Source organism: Rhinatrema bivittatum, chromosome 4 (assembly GCF_901001135.1).
Source record: "Rhinatrema bivittatum chromosome 4, aRhiBiv1.1, whole genome shotgun sequence".
Lineage (NCBI taxonomy): Eukaryota > Metazoa > Chordata > Amphibia > Gymnophiona > Rhinatrematidae > Rhinatrema > Rhinatrema bivittatum.
Window position 1 is genome coordinate 88,609,325 of NC_042618.1, and position 25,079 is coordinate 88,634,403.

A 25,079-nucleotide genomic window follows, 5' to 3' on the forward strand; every position below is an offset into this window, starting at 1 on the left:
CATGAAGACTCACATCTGTCAGTATTAGTCAGTCTGGTGGCACTAGGGAAATTCCCTTCCTTACATAATCCGGCTGTAGCCACCACCGCAGTTGGGAAGAGACCTCCATCAGCAGGTGAAGCCAAATCGAATGGTCCATGGTACCACTTTAAGCCATTAAACCAAGTACCTTAGGTAGGACCATTCGGTCGGATGCAGAGTGTTCATCAATAGATGTAGCTGTGCCATCAACTTCTGAATAGGAGCTTCCAGCAGGAAATTCTTGCCCTGCTTTGTGTCAAACCCCAAGGTATTCCAGTGACTGAACAGGCTGAAGACTGTTCTTGGCCAAGTTCATCAACCTGCCACAGGAGATCACCTAGTGGGTCACCAGGCGGCACTCTTCCGGTGACTTCGCTCGAATCAGCCAATTGTCCAAATACGGGCATACTAGGATCCCATCCTCTCTCAATTCTGCTGCAACTGCCACCATTACCTTGGAAAAGGTCCAGAGAGCAGTGGCCAGACAAAAAGGCAGTGCCCAAAACTGATAATGGCATCCCAGAACTGCAAACCAGAGAAAGTACTGATGCTCTAGTCGAATGGGAATTTGAAGATACACTTTGGACAGTTCCAGAGGTCAGAAATTCCCAACTGCACAGCTATTATCACCAGAGTGCAAGGTCTCCATGCAAAAATGCATCTCTCGCAGATCACCGTTACCTTTGAGATCCAGGATGGGATGAAAGGATCCCTCTTTCTTGGGCACAATGAAATAAATGGAATATTGCCCCGTATTTTCTTGAAACATGGGCTCCGGAACCACAGCCCTCAGACCGAGAAGCCTTGCCAATGTATTTTCCACTGCCTGCTTCTTCTGCGGGGAGTGGTAGGGAGAGACCATAAACACGTCCCAAGGACTACTGCGGAACTCCAGCACATATCCTTCTCATATCACCTCCAGGACTCCTTGATCCGATGTGATCTCAACCCACTTCTGATAGAAGAGATTGGCATCCCCCTATCTCCTGTTCCTGAGGGGTAGGTCAGCAAACCTTCATTGGGAGTCTCGGGAGGATCCACTACTCAAGCCCGCACCCCTCCTAGGCTATCTGGAATGAAAGGACTGAGAACTATGAGAAGGTTGAGTCTTCTGAAAGGTTGCTCCTCTATAAGGTCGAAAAATGCTCAGATCCCCTAGCAAGGCCTGTCATGCTAAAGGAGCATGGCGTCTGCTTCTTATCCTTTGGTAATCGAGGAACATGTGTTTGGACCACTTACTGGCCAGTTTCTCCAACTTTCCCCCAAACAAGAGCAAGCCTTTAAAGAGCAATTTTGTGAGGTTAGCCTTGGAGGTCGCATAAGCAGACCAATTTCTCAACCTTAACTGACGCCTGGCAGCTATTACTGAAGCTACCCCTCTGGCTGAGGTGTGGACCAAATCGCAGCCTGCATTTGCCAAGAAGGACCCATCTGAAGAAAATAGGATAAAACATAAGCATTGTCAAGTTAAGTGTAAAACATTGATAAGACAGGCGAAGAGAGAATTTGAAATGAAGTTGGCCATAGAGGCAAAAACTCATAATAAAAACTTTTTTAAATATATCCAAAGCAAGAAACCTGTGAGGGAGTTGGTTGGACCATTAGATGACCGAGGGGTTAAAGGGGCTCTTAGGGAAGATGAAGCCATTGCAGAAAGACTAAATGAATTCTTTGCTTCCGTGTTTACTAAGGAGGATGTTGGAGAGATACCAGTTCCGGAGATGGTTTTCAGGGGTGATGAGTCAGATGAATTGAACGAAATCACTGTGAACCTGGAAGATGTAGTAGGCCAGATTGACAAACTAAAGAGTAACAAATCACCTGGACCTGATTGTATGCATCCTAGGGTACTGAAGGAACTAAAAAATGAAATTTCTCATTTATTAGTTAAAATTTGTAACCTATCATTAAAATCATCCATTGTGCCTGAAAACTGGAGGGTGGCCAGTGTAACCCCAATATTTAGAAAAGTCTCCAGGGGTGATCCGGGTAACTATAAACCAGTAAGCCTGACTTCAATGCCGGGAAAAATAGTGGAAACTATTCTCAAGATCAAAATTGTAGAGCATATGGTTTAATGGTGTTGCGACTGTCGCTGCCCGACGTCTCCACTCCGCCCACCTTACCTCTTTGGCGAATCCCTCTTTGGTTGATAGAAGTTTGGCTGCCGCGGCGTCATCTTGAAAATCTTTTCAGACGTCCCCGGGCCGGCTAGACGCTGCCTTCCGCCATGTTTTCCTGAGGCATAAGGGCGCGCACGCGCGGCCCCAACTCAAGTACCAGCTGTGGCGCAAACCTCAGGGGCGTTCCCCTGAGATGACATCATTACCAGATATTTAAGGTCTCTTGATTTGCTAGCTAATCGAGTTAGCAAAGGGTTTCCTACCTAGCTGCCTCCAGGTATCGCTGCGGATGGGATTCGCTCTCCGTTTACCTTGCTATTCTGCCTCCTCGGACTTTACTAGGGGTACCGGCTCCTCGGGGGCCTCGCGCTCTCTCTTGCTTTTCAGGTCGCAGTCTGGAACCGGTACTCGCTCCTCGAGGACCCACGTTCCCAGACCTACTACTGAATATAACTTCTGCCAGGAAGTCACCGCTGCCTACAACACCAGTGAGTTACCATCTCTCTCTCTCAAGAGCTTTCCCTGGAACCAGGTACTCGCTCATCGAGGGCCTACTTCATTTCAGCTCCTGGGCTGTTCCAAGAGACTATTATGTGTTACCATCAAGGTTCTGTTCCTAAACTCTGCATACTCTGCCTACTCACTATCTCAGTTTCTCTACAGCCCAGCCATCCTGGGATCGCTGTTCCAGTGCCTGATGAACTACAGCCCAGCCGGGCTCTTCCAGCTCACTACTGCCACCTCTGGTGGTTCTCTAAAACAGTTTAATAAAAGAACTAGTGTGTGTCTGTCTACCAACTCTAAGCCTGACCGTTGGTCCCTCTCGGGATCTTCCCCCGGGGGAGCGTGGTCATCTGCCACCGGCCCAAGGATCCACTCACAATAATCACAAATAATAACAAATGGAACACAGTCAACATGAATTTACCCAAGGGAAGTCTTGCTAACAAATCTGCTTCATGTTTTTGAAGGGGTTAATAAACATGTGGATAAAGGTGAACCGGTAGATGTAGTGTATTTGGATTTTCAGAAGCCGTTTGACAAAGTCCCTCATGAGAGGCTTCTAAGAAAACTAAAAAGTCATGGGATAGGAGGTAATGTCCTTTCGTGGATTACAAACTGGTTAAAAGACAGGAAACAGAGAGTAGGATTAAATGGTCAATTTTCTCAATGGAAAAGGGTCTCTCTCCTGCACCCAGCCCTCCATTGGACCCTCTCCTCCTCCTCCACCTCGTGGCTGTTAACCCCTCCCCCAGCTGGAAGCCGGCCCTGCAACTAACGAATGTACTTTTAAATCTCTGTGCAGGTAACCTCATTTCCACTTGCGTTTCTTTATTCTGCTGCTCTGCAAGCCAAGATCCAGGGCTTGGATTGAGCTCTCTCCTGCACCCAGCCCTCCATTGGACCCTCTCCTCCTCCTCCACCTCGTGGCTGTTAACCCCTCCCCCAACTGGAAGCCGGCCCTGCAACTAACGAATGTACTTTTAAATCTCTGTGCTGGATGTTAAGTCTCATATTGCTGACATCATCGATGTGCGACAGAAAAGAGTCAACTATAAAAGTCAAACTGGGCTAGGCGTCACGCGCCGAGCGTCACGCATCGAAGGAGCGCGACAAAGGGGCCTGCCCCTTTGAGCGCCCCTTCGAGCAGCCCCATCAGGCAGCCCAGAAGGACGTATGACCGTGTCCAGGCGGCATCTAACGGTATGCAAATGTCTTCGTTTCTTCCTCCCACCAGGTCCTGAAATCTCAGCTTCTCTCCCAGATGACCAGCCCAAACAAAAGTAGACTAAACAATTATACCCAAATTCGCATATTCTTGGTGCCATATTGTTGTTTTTGCAATCATACCTGTACTCTTAGATTGATTTGTACCTGTTTTGGCTCCTGATTGTTTTGCTGTCTTTGCTGCCATTCCTGTACTCCCCTAACCCTACTACTAGCGGTACGCTATTGTGCAACAATGCCTCCTTTTATCGGACATTGTGCCGTGACATATCAAACAGAAAGCCACCCATATAGTCCCCTTTTATCCACTCAAACTACACACCACAAAACCCCTCACAAAAACAGAAGACTCATCCCTATACACACCACCACTCGCACTCAAGCTATCAGCCTATCTCTCATTTCCATTATCCTTTTTAACGCACAATCTGTTCAAAAGAAAACCCATCTTCTACAAGACATTCTCTCTGATTCTAATCCTGAAATATGTGCTATCACTGAAACCTGGTTCAAACAACATGACACTCCCCTTATCAACCAATTACCCGTAGATATCTATGATATTTTCTCAATCCCGAGGAAGAAGAAGAGAGGAGGCGGCTTACTCCTAGCTGTAAAAAAAGACCTCCAACTCTTGTCCCATAAATGTGACATCCCTCATCAATACGAAATTGGCTTCTTCAAATCAAAAGCATTCCAACTATGTCTTATCTATACCCCCCCTGGTCTACTAGAGAAAGATTCATCACCACTTATTGAATTCTTTGCAAACTCACTATCACCTGACCTACCCACTATCCTCCTAGGAGATTTTAATTTACACGTGGATACAACACCACAATCACCTGCCTGTGAAGCTTTCCTGTCTTCACTTGAAGCTATGGGCTTCCAACAGATAGTAAACTCCCCCACACACAAAGCTGGCCACACCCTTGACCTGATTTTTATCAACTCCCCCATCAGCGTGAACAGTCCTCCTTTATGTACGGCAGTACCATGGTCTGATCATTCCTTGATCAAGACCAAACTATCACTTCCCCAAAGCTCCTTGTCCACGCCCCGTCAGCCCTATCTTTCAAATTTCGCAAATCCTGTGATGTAGAGACCATCACGCTAGCATGCTCGGACATAGACAAACAAATTGACCTATCATCCCCAGATAATGCATTCTCCTCCTGGGTTAACCTTACACTCAGCATTGCCAATGAACATTGCCCCCTAATAACAAAAACTATCAACCCCAACCGAAAAAATAGGAAACCATGGTACACGCCTTTCCTCAGAAATCTCAAAATCCAACTCAGAGCTTCGGAAAGGTCATGGCGCAAACACCAATCCCCCGCAACCAAAACTCTCTACTATCAACGCATGCATGAATATAGAAATTCCATCCTACATTCTAAACGGGAATACTACGCCAAAAAAATAAATGGTCTGCAATTTAACCCCAAGGCTCTTTTCACTATGGTCGCTGACCTGACTTCTCCCATACACACGCAACAACTAGCTAACTCCTCAACAAATCGTTGCAACGAATTAGCTCAATTTTTTAAAAACAAGGTATCATCCATCACGGCACAGTTCTCGCACAACAACCTCAACATCTGTCTTCCCAATATCAACTCTCCAGTCTCCCTTTCCTCGTTTGAGTCCTCATCTTCCCTAGAAGTAGAGAACATACTTAAGAAAATGAAACCATCAACACATCCCTCTGAAACTATTCCCTCTAAACTCCTATCTATACACAATGTAATCGCCAAACCCATTTCAAATATTCTCAACTGTTCCCTAGAGCATGGCTTTGTCCCAAATTTTCTGAAACAAGCTATAGTTAAACCGCTACTCAAAAAATCCAACCTTGACCCCACCACCCTTTCTAATTACAGACCGGTGTCCAACCTACCCCTCCTAGCTAAAGTTCTTGAGAAGCTGGTGAACTCACGCCTGTCCGATCACCTTGAACAGAACAACATCCTCCCTCCTACCCAATATGGTTTCAGGAAGCATTTAAGTACTGAAACATTGCTCCTCTCCCTGCACGATACCCTTATCAAAGGAACCGACTCCGGATCCTCCTACCTTATTGCATTACTTGACATCTCGGCTGCGTTTGACACAGTCAATCACGATGTCCTACTCAACATACTCAGAAATATTGGGATCACTGGCAAGGCCATTGACTGGATTCAATCTTATCTCCAAAATCGCACTTTCACTGTCACAATGGACAACAATGAATCTGATCCCATCAGTCTTCCCCAAGGTTCCTCACTCTCATCCACGCTATTTAATATATACATGCTTCCCCTTACCACGCTTCTCACTAACCTGCACATCAAGCATTTTATTTATGCTGACGATGTGCAAATCATCTTCCCTTTCTCTGACTCCATCCAAACTGCTTTACACAGCTGGGAATCCTGTCTTTCCTCTATCAACCAATTCCTAAAGGACATGCACCTAGCTCTTAATTCCAACAAGACTGAGCTATTAATCATATCTAATAGGCAACCGATCCCAGACATCCCTCCTGCGTACTCAGCTACCAACTTCCCATCGCACACTCGCAACTTAGGAGTTATTATTGATAATCACTTCTCATTTAAACCATTCATCAAATCCATCATAAAAGACTGCTATTTTAAACTCCAAACAATAAAGAAACTCAGACCCCTACTACACTTCAATGATTTCCGTACAGTCCTCCAAGCTATTATTTTATCGAAGATTGACTATTGTAATGCGCTCTTACTTGGCATTCCTGCAACACACACTAAGCCACTTCATTTAACATATAACAGATAACAGAAAAGAGATCACATCACCCCCACACTTATTGAACTACACTGGCTCCCTATACAGTCACGAATTCTTTATAAAACACTCTCGATCATACATAAGTCTAGTAAATTCCAACCTCAACTGGCTTAACCCCCCCCCCCCTTACCTCGTACCTCCAAGAGACCTACACGCCCAGCTCTTCAAGGAACACTCCGTGCCCAATCTATTAAATCTTTTAAACTCTCCTCCACTATTAACAGAGCCTTTTCTCTTGCCGGCCCCACCATATGGAACTCACTGCCCCATGATATCCGCATAGAGACCTATACCCCCACTTTCAAAAAGAAACTTAAAACATGGCTCTTTCAGCAAGCCTACTCCATCTCACCCCCTATTACATAAAACCCCCCTATGAATGTTATACTGATATCTTGGTATGAACGCCTTTACGTCTGATTTTGTACTTTGCACTTTCATGTATATAGTTATAGTTATATTCCATAGCATCTACCCAATGATGCCTGTTATATGTAAGGGCTCCTCCCAAAAATTTATTTATATGTTGCCTAGTTCATCATATTATATTATGTTATCTGTTATATGTTAAATGTACGGGCACTGCCCAATGGTTTTTTGTTCACTGTGAACCGATACGATGTGCGAACGGATATCGGTATAAAAGAAATGTTAAATAAATAAATAAACAAACAAACAGTGGAGTGCCTCAGGGATCTGTACTTGGACTGGTGCTTTTCAATATATATATATATATATATATATATATATATAAATGATCTGGAAAGGAATAAGACGAGTGAGGTTATCAAATTTGCGGATGACACAAAATTATTCAGAGTAGTTAAATCACAAGCGGAGAGGAGGAGCAGAGGTGATATGATACAGACTTTCAGATACTTGAAAGGTTTTAATGATCCAAAAACAACGACAAACCTCTTCCGTAGGAAAATAATCAGCAGAACCAGGGGTCACGATTTGAGGCTCCAGGGAGGAAGATTCAGAACCAATGTCAGGAAGTATTTCTTCACGGAGAGGGTGGTGGATGCCTGGAATGCCCTTCCGGAGGAAGTGGTGAAGACCAGAACTGTGAAAGACTTCAAAGGGGCGTGGGATAAACACTGCGGATCCATAAAGTCAAGAGGCCACCAATGAAGAGTGGGTGACTCGCCAGAATGATGGCTATTGACACAATACCCTTACTAAATAAACATACACATGCTTACTGTGACTCCTACATCGCTCTAAGCTTCAACAGCAAGAGGTAATGGAAAAAAGGATTTGCACTCATAAAGAGGGGAGTAGCTGGCTTGTTACGGCGGTTACTACCCCAAACCAAATATGCCTGATACTTCACTTTCAATGCATATACAGCATAGCTCTCTGCTTCAATGACAGGGGAGAAGAATAACTGATACTTCACACATCCAGCAGAGCTCTCTGCTACAACGGCAAAGGAGAAGAAAAAGGGTTCGCACTCAAAACGCGGGGAGTAGCTGGCTTGTTACGGCGGTTACTACCCCAAACCAAATGTGCCTGATACTTCACTTTCCATGCATATCCAGCATGGTTCTCTCCTGCATCGGCATGGGAGAAAGACTGATACATCACGCATTTCCAGCATAGCTCTCTGCTTCAAGGGCAGGGGAAAAAAAAAAAAAAACCTGATGCTTCACGCATATCCTGCATAGCTTCAACGACAGGGGTGAAGAAAAAAAAGGATTCGCAATCACAAAGCGAGGAGTAGCTGGCTTGTTACGGCGGTTACTACCCCAACCAAATGTGCCTGATACTTCACTTTCAATGCATATCCAGCATGGCTCTCTGCTTCTACAGCAGGGGAGAAGAAAAAAAAAAAAAAACCAACAAGAGCTGTACAACATAGTCTAGGTAAAACAAATAAGCATGGGTGTAGCTTGCTTATCGCGGCGGTTACTGCCCCTACTACCCCTAACTAATCAAGCTAGATATTTCACTTGCATGCAGCTCCATCACTGCTCTCTACATTAATGGTGGGGGTGGAAGGGGAATAGAACAAGGAGCTAAGAGTAACAGATAAGAATGAGAGAAAAAATGTGTGAGGCTTGCTGGGCAGACTGGATGGGCCATTCGGTCTTCTTCTGCCGTCATTTCTATGTTTCTATGTTTCTATGTTACAGGAAGACCTTGCAAGACTGGAAGATTGGGCATCCAAATGGCAGATGAAGTTTAATGTGAACAAGTGCTAGGTGTTGCATATAGGGAAAAATAACCCTTGCTGTAGTTACACGATGTTAGGTTGCATAGGAGCTACCACCCAGGAAAAAGATCTAGGCATCATAGTGAATAATACTTTATAATCGTCGGCTCAGTGTAATGCAGCAGTCAAAAAAGCAAACAGAATGTTAGGAATTATTAGGAAGGGAATGGTAAATAAAATGGAAAATGTCATAATGCCTCTATATCGCTCCATGGTGAGACCACACCTTGGTACAATTCTAGTTACCGAATCTCAAAAAAGATATAGTTGCGATGGAGAAGGTATAGATAAGGGCAACCAAAATGATAAAGGGGATGGAACAGCTCCCCTATGAGGAAAGGCTGAAGAGGTTAGGGCTGTTCAGCTTGGAGAGGAGACGACTGAGGGGGGGATATGATAGAGGTCTTTAAGATCATGAGAGGTCTTGAACAAGTAGATGTGATTCGGCTATTTACACTTTCGAATAATAGGAGGGCATTCCATGAAGTTAGCAAGTAGCAAGTAGTACATTTAAGACTAATCAGAGAAAATTCTTTTTCACTCAACGTACAATAAAGCTCTGGAATTTGTTGCCAGAGGATGTGGTTAGAGCAGTTAGTGTAGTTAGTGTAGCTGGGTTCAAAAAAGGTTTAGATAAGTTCTTGGAGGAGAAGTCCATTAATCAAGTTTACTTAGGGACTAGCCACTGCTATTAATTGCATCAGTAGCATGGAATCTTCTTAGTGTTTGGGTAATTACCAGGTTCTTATGGCCTGGTTTGGCCTCTGTTGGCAATAGGATGCTGGGCTTGATGGACCCTTGGTCTGACCCAGCAAGGCAATTTCTTATGTTCTTATGAAAACAGCCACTGGCTCCATATCTGCCCTGGAATTCACCCCAGAGTCATCAACCTCTTGAGAGAGAAGTAAACAAGAGCGAGCCACCAGGGAAGTGTTATGTTTTGTAGGGTTTGGGTGGACCCTTGGACACTGTGGCAGCTGACCACGCCCACGGGGGGGGGGGGGGGGGGGAGGGGAAGTCCCTTGAGGGGCCACAGGTCAGGCTCAGCTCTGGACACACAAATACAGATTATATCTGACCAAGACCAACAAAAGAGACCATATTACACCCATCCTGCGGAACCTGCACTGGCTCCCAATCAAATTCAGAATCTTGTACAAAGTTCTAACAATCATTCACAAAGCCATTCACAATATCACCCCACTGGAGCTCACGTTCCCACTTCGGCCTCACATGCCCTCCAGACCTGTGAGATCAGCGTATAGAGACACCCTCCATGCTCCCCCCATTAAGGAAGAGAGCTCTTTCCTCTTCGGGCCCAACACAATGGAACTCTCTCCCTCCAGATCTCCGGCTCTAACGATGTCTGATCACCTTAAAAAAAAAAAAAAAAAAAAAAAAAAAAAAAACTCAAAACCTGGTTGTTCAACCAAGCCTTCTCTTAACTCAAACTCAGGTCAGACCCGTTGAATCAATTATGCTGTTCGCTAGTAGTCCATCATTTCTAGCAATCCGTCCTTTGTACAGACGACCTAACAAATTTTTCTCCTTAGTACCCAGTACCAGCGTCATGTTCTTAGACACCTGGTCTTAGTCCCAATTTAGCTTCCGGCTCGCCGGTTAAAGTTCTTCTAGTTATCTTCTCTGTTAAACCCAGTTCCATGGATCCAAGTTTGATGCATCCTTGTTTAATGTAACGCATTCTTATGTGCTGGTTATCGTTATAATGTAAACCGAAGTGATTTGTAACTTGTTACATGAATATCGATATATAAAAATGCTAAATAAATAAATAAATAAATAAATAAATGTTAGGCAATTTGTGAAGCCACCACAGGTGGCAGTAGTGAGTAGAAGATGGAGCCCAGCTGGGCTAGTATTTCTCAGGGCGCTGGAACAGCGGCTTCTCCGGTAGCAGTGCTGTAGGAAGAAGAACTGAGAAAATGAGTGCTCTGAGATATACACAGAGTCCCCAGTATGGAGAAGCCCCAAGATAGGGAAAGCTGGCCATCGAGGAGAGAGTACTAGATCCCTGGGCGCAGAGACTCGTTGGCAAGTGCTCACACAGCAGTTCTCCATAGAAGATGGCACTGATGCTGGAACGAGGCAGGCCCTCGAGGAGAGTACCTGGTTCCAGGGAAACAGCTCTGAGGAGTAGATGGTACTAGTACTCACAGATGGTGTCTGTAGCGAATTCTTCCAAGTAGAAGAGGAGATGGACACAGGCAGCAAGTCAGGGAACATGGGCCCTCTAGGAGCGAGTACCGGTTCCTGATAGTGACCTGAAAGAAGCAGAGAGTCCCTGAGGAGTGGGTACCCCGTTAACAAGAGTCCAAATAGATGCTTGAGGCAGAGTAGCTGGGTATGGAGAGCAAATCCCATCTGTAAGAATCCCCTTGCTAACTCAGAGGCTAGCAATAAACAACAGGCTTAAATATCCGGGCAGTGTGACATCATCACAGGGGGACGCCCCTGAGGTTCGCGCCATAGAGGAAATAAGAATGAGGGCCGCGCGGCGCGTGCGCCCTAAGGTACCTGAGGAGCATGGCGGGAGGCAGCACCCAAGCTGGTCTGGGGATACCGGAGAGGGTAGCAGGCAGACGCCGCGGCAGCCAGTCGTCCACAGAGCAGGAGTCGCCGCAGAAAAAGAAAGGTAGGCGGAGTGAAGCCGTCGAGCAGCGGCGGTCGCAACACGAACAAGAAGAAACTATTTGCAAAGTCATTGCCACTGCTTCAAATGCCTGCTTAAGGATAGTTTCAATCCTTCTATCATGATCATCCTTCAAGACCACTCCTCCTTCCACAGGAATAGTGTTCCTCTTGGAGTCTGCACACAAAAATGCATCTACTTTTTGAAAATGCTCTCTTACCACAGGTCTTACAAAATCCGACCCCCTCTGAAATTAGCCTCTGGGGCGCCCCATCAAGATCAATCAATTCTTGAATGGCCTCCATCACTGCTTTACGCAAGGAAACCAAAATAGGATTTCTCTTTGGGTCAAACATGAAATCTGCCCCAGGAACCCCAAGCATTTTCAAGGTCTTCTGAAAGGCCTATGGCCATGTCGCCCTGAATGTGCTGATCTTCTCTGGGACAACAGAGCTAGTAGTTCGTCTCTATGAAAGAACCATCACCTAGTTCTATAAAGTTCTAGTCCAGGAGGAATTTCACCATCCTCAAAAGAGTCAGGATCGGCGTCATCATTCGTGCCATCCTGATTTCTATCACCCAGTCCTGCCGCCGCTCTAGGAGTACTCTGATACTTAAAAGCAGGTCCAAGCAAAGTTCCTACTTGCAACTCTGCTCTGGCAGCTGAGGACTGCGCCTGAAGAAAAGATTGCAATCCCTGGAAAATTCTACCAGGATGTACCTGAGATGCACTCACTGGGCTAAAATCCCCTGCTGATGAACCAGTTAGGGGAGTTCCAAAATAAGGCACCCACCTGAATCATCTTTACCAGACCTACATCTGGCAAACTTAATGAAATCAGAGGAAGATAAATTTCCCTGAGCCTCCAAACAGTGCTGGCACAAGTCAGCGGGTACTCCTGGCTGAGATGCCCGAATATGATAGGTAGTACAAAGAGAAAGGTGCTTAGGTTTCTTAGAAATAGGTGCCATTAGGCCGGCAGCACGCCAATCGGCGACTGAGACATGTGTCTAGTTTTTTGGTTTTTTTTAAAGTCCAAAACTTCTTGGTATCTCACACCTAGGTGTCCAAGACTTAGGCGTCCCTAGGGCAGGCACCATAAAAAAACGTACATGCACAGCAACTCTCAACTTGCGTGCACAGGTAAGCAGACGGCCACTTGCGTTGGACGCACAGACTACTAGGCCCGCCTAAGCATCCAAAAACTCGACGCACAACTTGGACACATAGCTAGATGCACACACCAAACTGACAATCCTGTAGAGGACAGCCTAAATAAATCGCATGAAATGCTTTGAGGCCTACCACAGGTTGCGCAGTGAAAATTCCTCAGAGCGGGGCCTAGCCTACCGAGGCTGCTCAATACACCAGGCTGCCTACACCCCACAACCTCCACAGTGCGGGATGAACATCGGAACGGTGCGCTGAGCATGAAGACTGGGGAAAGGAGGAAGCCCTACACAAAAAAAACCCCCTCCTTCTATCCTTTTTTTTTTTTTTTTTTAAACTTAATGAGCTCAGCCTTACCTAGCCGAGTACAGAGATGGTCTCTGGCTGTGGGGGTTGAGGGCATGTGCCGTCACCACTGCGCTCGGCTTCCTGTACCCGCTGCCTTTCAGCTGTTTGAACAGCTAAGTCAACGCTGGCTGAAATTCAGCCACCGGACCAAGGCACACCTCTGAGGGACCTCGGAGATCACCTCATGAATTCTCAACTAGGGAAGGGACCATTTGGTAACACCACAGGAGAACGGGGCATATTCATTTTCCTTATTTCTCCTTTTCAAATCAAAGCGATCCCCAGTTGGGTGGTGCAAGTCCACCATCTGCTGGAGATGGAGACTACTGGCAGGCTGTCACTGCAGGGGTATATATACTGTAAAGTCAGTTTGCTCCGTCTCCATTTGCTGGTAGAGATGCATAACCCACTTGTTCTGGATTCATCCCGCTGGATGCTAAGAAATATTTTTGTACTCAACACATAATTAAACTCTGCAATTTGTTGCCAGAGGATGTGGTACTTTATGAGATCCTGCCACAAACTTGTGACCTGACTTGGCCACTGTTGGTAAAAGGATATTGGGCTTGATGGGTCTTTGGTCTGACTCAGAACGGCAAGTCTTTTGTTTTAAGTTTTCCCTTGAACCAATACACTACTAAAATTGTGCACTAAATTTCACACACAGTTCTATCACTGCTTACCCTTACTTTTCAATATATTTATAAATGTTCTGGAAAGAAATACAAGTGAGGTAATCAAATTTGCAGATGATACAAAATTGTTCAGAGTAGTTAAATCACAAGCAGATTGTGATAAATTGCAGGAAGACCTTGTGAAGCTGGAAAATTGGGCATCTAAATGGCAGATGAAATTTAATGTGGACAAGTGCAAGGTGATGCATATAGGGAAAAATAACCCATGCTATAGTTACACAGTTGAGTTCCATATTAGGTGCTACTACCCAAGAAAGAGATCTAGGCGTCATAGTGGATAACACATTGAAATAATCGGTTCAGTGTGCTGCGGCAGTCAAAAAAGCAAACAGAATGTTGGGAATTATTAGAAAGGGAATGGTGAATAAAACGGAAAATGTCATAATGCCTCTGTATCGCTCCATGGTGAGACCGCACCTTGAATATTGTGTACAATTTTGGTCGCCGCATCTCAAAAAAGATATAATTGCAATGGAGAAGGTACAGGGAAGGGCTACCAAAATGATAAAGGGAATGGAACAGCTTCCCTATAAGGAAAGACTAAAGAGGTTAGGACTTTTCAGCTTGGAGAAGAGATGGCTGAGGGGGGATACGATAGAGGTGTTTAAAATCATGAGAGGTCTAGAACAGGTAGATGTGAATCATTTTTTTACTCTTTTGGATAATAGAAAGACTAGGGGGCACTCCATGAAGTTAGCATGTGGCACATTTAAAACTAATTGGAGAAAGTTCTTTTTCACTCAACGCACAATTAAACTCTGGAATTTGTTGCCAGAGGATGTGGTTAGTGCAGTTAGTATAGCTGTGTTTAAAAAAGGATTGGATAAGTTCTTGGACAAGAAGTCCATAACCTGCTATTAATTAAGTTGACTTAGATAATAACCACCGCTATTACTAGCAACGGTAACATGGAATAGACTTAGTTTTTGGGTACTTGCCAGGTTCTTATGGCCTGGATTGGCCACTGTTGGAAACAGGATGCTGGGCTTGATGGACCCTTGGTCTGAACCAGTATGGCATGTTCTTATGCTTACAGGACTTACAGATGTTGCTTAAAAATTCTTCAAAAATAAAGTAAAATCAGTAATCAGTACACTAACTGCAATATATAGAAAATGAATTGTGGTCTGCCTTAACTCTATTTTCATAGGTTGCTACCTATATTTTGGGAGGGGTCATTTTGAAAACTTTGGGTCATCATATTTTGATTACAACCAATGTCGTGACATTTTTCCTGCATTCATCTCTTGGCTGTTACTAGTTCAGTCATGGCAAACTCCAGTCCTCGAGTACACAAACAGGCCAGGTTTTCAGGATAACCACAATGAGTATGCATGAGATAGCTCTGCATACAATGGCAGCAGTGCATGCAAATTTTTCTCATGCATATTCATTGTGGATATCCTGAAAACCTGGCCTGTTTTTGGCACTCGAGGACTGGAGTTTGCCATCACTGTACTAGTTTGATCTTATGACTGTTCTGTTTCTATGACCCAATAAACATTAATTAAAAAAAAATACAAAGTCAATGTCTGCATTGCCAAAGAATTCATGCCTCTTCCCTACAGCATGCTTAAAAATAAATAGAGACTTGAAAATCCCACTTTAATTCTTTTCCTCCATTCTCTTTTCTGCCTATCTTGACTAGAGTTTTAAGCCCCACAGAGCAGGAACTGTCCCTCATGTGTATCAATACACATTCTACTATATAATGCTTAGTAGTAGTAGAAGTAACACTTTGTACTCAGAACAGTAGTAGATCCCATTCAATATAACATTAGCAAATTGTAGCTCGCCAAGGTTACAAGGTAACTCCAAGGAATCAGACATCCAAATTCTTTCCCTTGTAATTCCAGCTTCACCAAGAAAAACAAGGGCGCTAGGCAAGAATCTGTGACGGTCTCTTATAGACCCAGAGCTATTTGGTAACTAGTCTATAAGACAAAAGGCACCCAGCAGCTAAGTGATATTTTCAATCTAGTGTACTGACTGATAAAGCAGTATCGCTTACGACGACACTTGTGCCTAGCTGTACGATATGTTTGCCCTTTAAACAGCACAAAAACTTTCCTTTAGTACATTAGCAAGAAAATATGAGTTTAGTGTATTCTGTTTTTAGGGCATGCACGAACACATCAGGTCGGACCGTCGTAAAGTAAAAGAGAAGAGCTCGATCTTATATAATTTTTTTCTATTTAACTAGCCATATCCCAGATTGGTTTTTGATGGAGGAAAGGGATACGCAACATTACGTAAACCCCATAAAACTAAAGAGCTTTACCTTCAAACCACTTAAGGATAGTCAAAAAAAGAGAACCAGAAGATCAGCACCAAATAAAAGTTCTAGAAACTCAGTCACGATTTAGTCACCGTTGAACTACGTAACAGAGACAGCTCCATAATATTCACCAAACACATCCTTAATAAAGAGCGCCACCATTAACAGACCCAGGTAGATAAAACACTTCCGCTCCTCAAGCGGTGAAAAATCCTCTTCTGTTTACTTATGTACTAACCCTGACTGACGTCCCTCACTTCACGGTCCCGTCGGATATGACGTTGGAGCCTTTCCACCAATTGGAAGGCGGCAGAGATGCGCTCGAAAATTCTAACGGCCGCGAATTGAAAATAAAAGAAGTATCAGCCGCGTTCTGGTGAGTAAAGCATTGGCAAGCTTTTTTTTTAGTTGTTTGTAGACGGAGTGGTGAATGCTGTCTTTTCTCACAGCAGAGACTTTTCCGAAGCTTTTATGGGTGCTTGCGCGGGACGGGAAAGGCGAGCTCCTTCTCTGTCTGTTTTCGGACGGAAAGAGCGCGAGAGAAGGATGGTATTGCCCTTGCTCCATCTTGTGATAGGTGGAACGAGTGTTTTTGCATTTTTTTTCCCTTATTTGTCACAATGAGAGACCCTTTTTTTCTGTTTAGGGTAAAATTAGAGTGTAAAATAAAATGATTTCTGTCTTTGTACAAGGAGCCAGAAACTCCCGTTTTGCTTTAATTTATTTGCTTTATATTGTCCCCAAAAGCCCCCATGGTTTAAGAGGGTCATGCACATATCCTTACGTCTTAGTTTTCTATTTTGTACGATGTCACGATTGAGCATACAGTGACTTAATACTCCAGTAACCCAAGGAAATAAGTCCTGCTTTAATGCTCCTTCCTTTCATGTCTATTGTAGGGAGCCGGCATAATTTTTTTGGCAGTGCCCCCAAACATCTGGTGGCGATGAGATTTTGCTCTCCCGCTCTGAACGTTGCCCTGATTGGTCTGGGATAGTATTGCTTAAATGTATGTACGATACATAAAAACATTTCACTTTTTTTTTTCGGAGTTAAATGTGTACACCAAGTTTGGCGTGTGTTGTACGTAGATCATTTGATATAGTCGTACATACAAAGGTCAAAAAGTGGCCAGAATCAATTAAATAAAAGCGCTTAATTAAAAACTTCCCTTTTTCTTATAATGAAAATATTCTAACAATAATTCAAAATGTCAGCACTCAGATAAGGTATACTAATGCTATTAAATAAATCTGTTTCAGTGTAAACTGATGTGATTTGTATTTCATACAGGAACACTGGTATATAAAAATTAAAAATAATATAAATACTTCACTTCCAAACAAGTGTAATAGGTGTTGTCCAATTGAGAGTACACACATGCATGGGTGGTGTTCTTGTAAACACAGCATTGTCTACTCTCAGTCTCAGGTGGTGTCCCAGGTGCTATCATTGTTTGTGTTGCTTTCCCTCTCTGGCAAGTTGCAGCTTCCTCATCCGATCCTCCTTGGTGAAGGTGTATACACATGATTGACAGTGCTCATGCTTCTGAAACTCCAGCAGGCCGATGAAATAAAGTGCACATAAAAAATGTGCGTCTAAACTGTGTGCCTGTTTTTTAATGCGTGCACAGTCACCTCTCTAACAGTACAATACAATATCGGGGGCTGAACTCAGTGCGTGGCTAGATGCGCTAGACATACATCTAGTGCAATATTGGGATCGGCGTGTCTAAAACATGTCCATACCAGTGTGTAACTAAAGCGCTAATTACATGTAAAATACCATGTTGATGATGCTATTAGCTAGTACCACTAATTAAAAAAAATATGGCGGCAGATGTGCACATTTTAATGCCCAAAAATTAACGACAACCCAGAGCTAGTGTTAAGTTTTGAGGCATCCCAAGCCATGCTCACAAGAGCAAAAAATACAGGTTTTTTTGTTTTTTTTTGTGGTTCCTTCTACTTAATATTTTTGCGATACTAAGCAGGAGGAACCACAGAAAATTGCAACAAAAAACTTGACAATGGTCAGGTTAGGAAAAGGGAAGCTCAATTTACAAGCGTCCATTTTCCTAACCCGTGACTATGCACGGGTTAGGAAAACGAATGCTCAGAAAATTGAGTGTCTGTTTTCCTCACCTATGCACAGTCACTTCTCCAGGGCACTTGACAGTATGGACGCGCTAGGGATGCACAAATTATTCATTGTGCATCCCCTTTGGCATGCCAGGTCGTTAGAATATTAGATCAAGTGCCCAAGAGAGGGGATGTGAGCATCTTCAAAAAAAACATGCCTTCAGGTTGGACTCACGTTTTTTGCGCACACGATATTAGCCCCAAAGTGCGCATAAAAAACGGGTGTCCAAAGTGGGCTCATGTTTCTAACATGCGCACATCCACCTCTCCTGGGTGCCCAATGCAATATGTAAATTAGCTGCCACACTAAAATGGACACGCTAGGGTTGGAGTTGTCTCTCAAATCACTTAGGGGGTTATTTTCTAACCCTATCGCACGCGAAAAGGCGTGCGATACCTAGATCGGGGCAGAGTCGGGGTGGCGTCAGCACTGGAAGAGGAGGAGTCGGGGCGGCTTCGGGGAGAATGCCGCGGAAACTTCGCTGACGGCAAAAAGGTAAGGCCCCTTATCGCCGCCAGTAGTGCGCCCAATAGCACCACCTTTTATGATGGCGCTATTGGGTGCGAAAGCCGGCAGCGATAACACCGCGGTGGTGTGATCGCTGCTGGCTTTTGCAGGCCCACTCCCTGCTTCGCCCCCTGTTAGCGCCGGGATTCACAAACCGTTGTGAAGAAAGAAAATCCAGCCCTTAGTTTTTTACTACTAAGCATGCGTGGATGTTCCCGCGCGACTAAGCCTTCAAGAATTCTGTTCGGTCTCTTTTCATTCGCACTTCATGCGGACACAGGAGTTTGTCTTTCTCGCTGTCTTCAGTGCTTTCATGGCTTCCCGTCGTATAGCAGACTTCAAATATTGTGCCTGTCGACACATAATATCCATTACAGACAGCCATACCGGTTGTTACATCCACCTGGGCCCGGACCACAACCAAGTGAATTACAGGGACTGCAGTCACATGTCCCTGATGGCCCAACGCTAAAGAGCCAAAAAGATAACCCGCCTACAGGCCAACTCTCATCAACAGGCAGGTAGCTCCTCCTGGAGTAGTACCTGAAACACCGATGATAAGTGTCATGCTTCACCAGGTGCACGACCAGTCTCCCACTCTAAAAAGCGCCATGTGTAGCCCAGCCGAGACCCTCTGCTACAATTTTGGGCCCGATGGACGCCCACATATAGCGGAGCATGATAGAACTGGGAATTATCTCGCCTGCGGCTGCCGGTGCACCACTCCCCAGCACGGCCACTGTGCCAGAGGCCTCGGTCCCGCCCCCGGACTGGTGCCACGCCCCCTTCCCGCCCCTTTTTCAAAGCCTCGGGACATACGCGCGTCCCGGGCTTGCGCACATCGCCGAGCCTATGCAAAATAGGCTTGGTGTGTGCAGGAACAGGTTTTCGGGGTTACAAGCACAATAAAGCTCTGGAAGTTTTATTGCCAGAGGATGTGGTTAGTGCAGTTAGTCTAGCTGGGTTCAAAAAAGGTTTGGATAAGTTCTTGGAGGAGAAGTCCATTAACGGCTGTTAATCAAATTTACTTAGGGAATAGCCACTGCTATTAATTGCATCAGTAGCATGGGATCTTCTTAGTGTTTGGGTAATTGTCAGGTTCTTGTGGCCTGGTTTGGCCTCTGTTGGAAACAGGATGCTGGGCTTGATGGACCCTTGGTCTGACCCAGCATGGCAATTTCTTATGTTCTTATGTAACCCTCTGAAAATCTGCCCCAATGTTTTCACCTCATTTACTTATTCCCATTTTCTATGTTTCTAACTAACTTTATTATCTCTCACGCTTATATCCTTAGAAAGTTTGCTTTTTTTTTGTATATATAAAACAAGAATACCACTTTTTTTTTTTTTTTTTTTTAGATAAAGAACCCACTCTTGATTCCCCTGAAGCAGGCAGAGATTGCCGAAACATTGAAATGTTGGGAAGGGATAAATCCTGAGCATTTGAGAAAGTTCTTTGATAAGAAGAGAATGGGTTCTTTGTAAAAAAAAAAAAAAAAAAAGGCGGGGGGGTTGTCTCATTTTATATATACAAAAAAAAAAAGCAAAATTTCTAAGGATATAAGAGTGAGAAATAATAAAGTTAGAAACATAGAAAATGGGAATAAGTAAATGTTTACACATCATTGTACTTAGCTAAATGATGCTGGTTGAAGCCCATTGCAGGCAAGAGCCTGTTGATTATATATTTTTTGAGCACTATTCTATCTGATACCTATTCCCTTTATAGTAGTTAGTGGCTTTGGTTGTTATACTTTTCTCTGATACATCTTTAGGGCAGCCATCCCACCACCCAACATATCTCTGGCCACATATTCCACAGGTGCGCTGCGCTATCCCTTTCCAGTCACTGTTTCCCGACCGATGTTGGCATCTACCATGTGGCAAAAGGGTTTCTGCCTGAATCCCTGGATCCCATTACTTCGATTATCTTTATCTTGCTGCAACCAAGTATGGATCTGGACCAGGAAGCAGATACTCCTCCAGTATCACCTGGACAATGGTCTCATCAGGCAGTAGAGCAAATGACTGAAATCGTGAGAGGATACAGCTACCATCTCCATCCTTTCCACTGGAGTACCAAATACTGCCACTGAAAGAAAAAGAGATGCAAGGTGCACCACTGCTCCCTCCATTGTCTTCAGCTTCTTCAGGAAGCCCCATTTCACCCTTACTGGAGGAAATACCACCTTTTCCCAGACTGATGCGGGAACATTCATTACCAGGTTCCCCGCTTCCTTTTCTACTTTCTGATAATTCTCCAAGGTAATTCCCAACCAGTTCCATGGGGCTTCCATCCTCTAGAACAGTGGTTCTCAACCTTTTTCCCATCGTGACACCGGACAGGCCACGCTCACATGTGTGACACACTGCTCATTACAATTCATGGCGGAAATAAAAAGTAAAGGTCCGGTAATTATTTTTATTGTTTAAAATGACACAAGGAAAAGATACATATTCTATCTGAACAGAAATTGCATAAATAGTAAACATCCCACACCAAAACAGCACCAATTTCCAGCACTTAAACAGTAACCACCTTACCTAAGAAAAGGCAACACTGAAAATATTACACCAGGCCTTAAGACACCAATACATCTCCTATTAGGAAAATGGACCAAGTCAGGCTTCTATAGAGCCCTACACAGAAACTACACGCCAGCAGAAAATCTCACCTGAGTCACAGGTGCTGACCCTCACCTAACAAAGAATAAAGAGACCAAAACGCATAACTAGAAGCATGCAGAAAAAACTGAATTGGAAACTGCAACAAGCCAGAGTCTCTGTATGCAGTGTAATAAAGGAAAAAAGAAACATCACCCATCCTTATAAAACAAATCAAGAAATATAAAATCAGTAGCAGTAAAACCATACTAACAAAAAGAACAGATTATTTCAAAACAGCTGATGAGTGGAATATCCAATAATTAAAAACTCATATAAAAAATTTCTAGATACCAATAAAATATTTCAAAATAGCAGACACAAAGACCCAGTAATGAAAAATAAGGATACAAAAATGTTTTTGCTCTGCATACCTGGAAACGTTTGATATCCAGGTGTCCTGAGATTGTTTTGAATTAGCAGGAGGAGGGGTGGTTTGCTTGGAACTTTCTCCTCTCTCTGTCACATACCATCACCCTCTCTCACACTGGCTCTCAATTACACACCTATATACACATGCTCTCAGTCACTCACATATACACATGCTTTTTCTCTCACTTATATAGGCTTTTAATCTACATTTACACACATGCTATCTTTTCATGCTTACACACACAGGCTTTCAATCATACACATATATGCTGTCTTTTTCTCTCACACACAGACTCTCATTCACATGCTTACAAACATGTTCTCTCTCATTTACACACAGGCTCTCAATCACATACTCACGTGCTCCCTCACCTAAACCAGCTCTCAATCTCACACAGACATACATGCTTTCTCTCTTACTTATTAACACAGGCTCTTAATCATACATACACATGATCTCTCTCACACACAAAAGATCTCAATCATACACACATACTCTTTCACCCAAACAGGTTTTCTATCACAAACTTACACATATAGGTTCCCAATTGTAAACTTACATTCATGCTCTCTCTCTCTCAAAGGCAGGCTCTCAATCACAGACATACTCTGTTTCACATATACAGGCTCTCAATCACACACATACACACATGCTTGCTTGCTCATTCACTCTCTCTCCCTCTCCCCCCCGAAACTAGCAGCAGCAGCCTCCTCCCAACCTTAACCTCCTTCATTTTCAGCCCTCTGGCGGAGAAAGGAGTCCCATCGGCAGCGGGGGTTGACGTTCTTCTTCATTTTTCTCTCAGCTGCGCTGCTCATTCCTCCGGCCGCGTCTCTCTTCTGTTCTTCGGGCCGACGCTGACCACACTAGCATGTTCTTTTCTTTCCGCGCACGCACCTGATGCTCACCACTTCCTCTTCCGGGCCGCGGGGGGGGGGGGGGGGGAAGAAGAGACCATGCTGGTGCCGCTGAGTCCAGCTGTCCTGCCGCGTTCCGCCCGGGCTGACAGCATTTTAAGCCCGGGCAGAGGAGGACTGGGGAGCAGCTGGGTCAGCGGGGGACCGGGAAATGTGGCGACACACCTGCGTGTTCTTGGCGACACATTGGTGTGTCGCCACACACCGGTTGAGAACCACTGCTCTAGAAGAACCACCAGAGCACACTTCATCCCCTGAGGACCAGGTATATTCCAAGTCTGTGGAAAAGTTAGGAACTATATTTAAATTGGAAGTATGAAAAGAACATCATAATGTACATAAAGTTTAAAATAGAAAGTAAAGTTAAACATATGATAAAACATATATAATAAAGACAAAAACTAAAAACAAGTAAATAAAATCAAAACATACTTAAAAATACACTAATTTAAACTCCCTTTTCCAAGCCCAAGGTGCCTAGGAAAGCGGATTTAAAGTTCAAGTAGAAGGACTTCCTGGGATGTGGATTGGTGCAACTACCTCACAACTCAGTAGTAGTTAAGTCTGCAATGAAGAAGGCGAAAAAGACCAGATTGCACTAGAAAGCGCCACAGTGTAGCGACCACAAGCTCTTAGACGGTTTTGGCAAAAAGGTCTTCTAAGGCACCATGTTGACTGCAAAAATAGAACAGATTCAATTCTGTATAGCACATTATTTATATGATTGCATTCAAAACCTCAAACTCCATATCCATTCGGAGACAGGTGAACTACTCTCCCGCTCAGCTGCTTCATGTCCTCGAGGAAGGCCTCAGACATCTTCTTTGCTCTATTTACGAAGTACTGGACACCACAGTTAGGACCTCAGTGGCTTCAATAGGAGCACGACAAATGGCTTGGTTGAGAGCTAGATGCATGAGGGAAGATGTGCATGAAAAGCTCGCAGGTGTTTCCTGCTTGGGTGACCACCTATTTGGAGAAAAGTTGAGAGAAATCAATCAACGAACAGAGCATAGCAGTTCTATCCTTTTCCATGCAAAGTGAACCAGGAAATACCAATTGCCGTTTTCTATTTTCAATTTAAACGCCCACACTACCCATGTAAATGGTTCCGCTCCTAACAGCCCTATCATCAGCCTTACTATCAACGAGCCAACATCAGACACAGCAAACTCAGCAGGGGGATGACCTGCAATGTGTTGTACGCCAAAACCGCAGTTGCAACCGCCCACAAAACCCCAACAGAAGTTTTAACTATCTCAGCGCTACAGATCGACTTAGTTTTTGGGAACTTGCCAGGTTCTTATGGCCTGGATTGGCCATTGTTGTAGACAGGATGCTGGGCTTGATGGACCCTTGGTTTGATCCAGTATGGCATGTTCTTATCGTATCTTATCTTAGATACCAGTCAGGGACAGAATACACTACTTCCAACAGGCCCAGAGGAATGTCACCATGGACCAATGGGTCCTCAAAATAATTCAGCAGGGTTATTGCCTAGGTTTCCACTGCCAACTCACGTTGCCTCACCTAGCACTGCAGCCCACTAATCCTGACCATCTAGTACTCCTGTCTCAGGAAGCAAACAAGTTGCTCAGACAAGGGGCAGTGTAGGCGATACCACCCCAGGAGTGCAGCAAGGAATACTATTCCCATTACTTCCTCATCCCAAAAAGACTTGCAACCTACGACTCTTTCTAGACCTCAGGTCATTGAACAAATATCTCTGTTGCAAGAAATTCAAAATGATATTTTTAGGCACTATTTTACCCTTCATCCAGCCCAATGATTGGATGTGCTCTCTAAACTTTAAAGATGCCTATGCACACATCCCAATTCACCCATCCTGTTGGCATTACCTTTGCTTCCAGGCAGGAGAGCTCCATTACCAGTTCAAGGTCTTCCCATTTGGACTCTTCTCTACTCCAAGGGTCTTCAAAAAATGTTTAGTAGTGGCTGTACCATACCTTCGACATCCTGGGATATGCCTGTTTCCATTTCCAGACGGCTGACTAATAGTACCAAACAAGCAAATACTTTGGTCTTACACCAAACAGACAATACTTTCCTGGAATCCTTGGGATTTTTGATCAATTATGAAAAATCCATGCTGCTACCATCCCAACGAATATAATTCATAGGTGCAATGGTAGATTCTGTCAAATCCAGAGCATTTCTCCCTTACGAGCGAGCCCACAAACTTTGCTTCTTAGCAAACAATCTATTATGATGCAAAAAAACACCAATTCGATACATCCTGGTTCTACTGGGACACATGGCAACGGCCATCCACATAGTTCCTTTAACAAGGCTACATATATGTTGTTTGCAGTAGGGTCTCAGAAAGCAGTGGTCCCAAATTCTTCAACTGTTGTCGACCAGAGTACGTTTGAAACAGAACATGACTCGACATAAACTGGTGGCTAC

The 25,079-nt window shown here is 44.2% G+C and overlaps 2 protein-coding genes across 8 annotated transcripts in view; one reads left to right on the forward strand and one right to left on the reverse strand.

Moving 5' to 3' along the window:
- The window catches only part of LOC115089970, an 87,822-nt gene extending 71,569 nt beyond the window's left edge, over window positions 1-16,253 (reverse strand). For 2 of the 3 annotated variants that reach the window (XR_003856282.1, XM_029598461.1), the window contains exon 1: window positions 16,053-16,253. The gene's annotated coding sequence lies outside the window, so the exon portion shown is untranslated. The remainder of the gene's footprint in view (window positions 1-16,052) is intronic. The other variant, XM_029598460.1, reaches the window with a different exon arrangement.
- Window positions 16,254-16,273: 20 nt separating this feature from the next.
- MIS18BP1 (MIS18 binding protein 1) overlaps window positions 16,274-25,079 on the forward strand; it is a 308,295-nt gene continuing 299,489 nt past the window's right edge. For all 5 annotated transcript variants that reach the window (XM_029598455.1, XM_029598456.1, XM_029598459.1 and 2 more), the window contains exon 1: window positions 16,274-16,425. The gene's annotated coding sequence lies outside the window, so the exon portion shown is untranslated. The remainder of the gene's footprint in view (window positions 16,426-25,079) is intronic.